Genomic DNA, 1127 nt, shown 5'->3' with positions numbered 1-1127 from the left:
TTATAAATAATAAAGATAAAGTGCATAAGTCTGATCAGATCATTATTTCCAAAAGTCTGGTAACCTTTCATAAAAATACATATTCTTTTTGTAAAGTAACATAAATCAACAGGTACTGCATAACAGGAATGACCGTCAGGTAAGGTAGGTGCTGCCCTCTATTGGGCATTTGGTGTAATTGCATGGATGGAGATGATGCATGCTGCTGTGGAGTATTTCATAAATCAGTTGTTTGCTTTACATATACCTCTCATAGGATATATAAACATGTCACTGACATATTTCATATGACGCATTTGGGATGTTGATATGTTTATAACGCTTTCTACAGGCATCACAGTGACTGACTGTCTCAGCATAAAGGCCAGGTCCTGATTATAGAAATAAGAGACTGACTATCCCTTGAGCCAATATATCGGCTTATTGAATGACAGAAAAAAAACAGAGCAGTCATAAATTTGGACAGACGGTTTTTATTTTACATATTTTTCTCATGGTGAAAGAACGGACTTGAGATTTAGAGCCAGATTTTTTTCTCTCAATCATCAGGGAGTTTGCAGTGCCAAAACTGTAGTATGGGTAGATTGAGAGAGAAAAAAATCCTGGAAGAAAGTTTTCCTCAAACAGAGTCTCCAAACCAAATGTAATAATACAAAAACAACAACAACAACAAAAAAAATCCAGTAATAGATGAAGTAGATTATTCAACTGAAAAATATTGACTTCTCTTGTTAGTGGCTGAATGTAATACAACTCCACAGCTTTACCCCATTTTCGATTTGTCAATGTCATAAACGAAACATATGAAAAAGATGTGTTTATATCCCAGAGGTATGAGAGGCCATCAGCTGATTTATGAAGTCCTACCCTCCTGCCAAAATCTGCTCTCACCTCACAGTAAGGGTCAGGTCTGTATCTCAAGACTTGCAAGAGTAAATCAAGTCCTGTGTTTTCTACAGATCCCGTCCCTGCCAAATCCATGATCCACGACACCCAAGCCAGTTATCATCTGTCCTGGTTATGTTTAAACTGAACTGCATGCGGTCCGGATTTAAATGCATCTGATTCAGCATTGAATTTGTGCCAAAAAAGAGTGGCAAGTGGCCTGCTTAAAGGATTAGTTCACA

This window comes from Sinocyclocheilus rhinocerous, unplaced genomic scaffold (assembly GCF_001515625.1).
Source record: "Sinocyclocheilus rhinocerous isolate Xijiao unplaced genomic scaffold, SAMN03320098_v1.1 scaffold3642, whole genome shotgun sequence".
NCBI classification, from domain to species: domain Eukaryota; kingdom Metazoa; phylum Chordata; class Actinopteri; order Cypriniformes; family Cyprinidae; genus Sinocyclocheilus; species Sinocyclocheilus rhinocerous.
Note: the sequence above shows the minus strand (reverse complement) of the source record.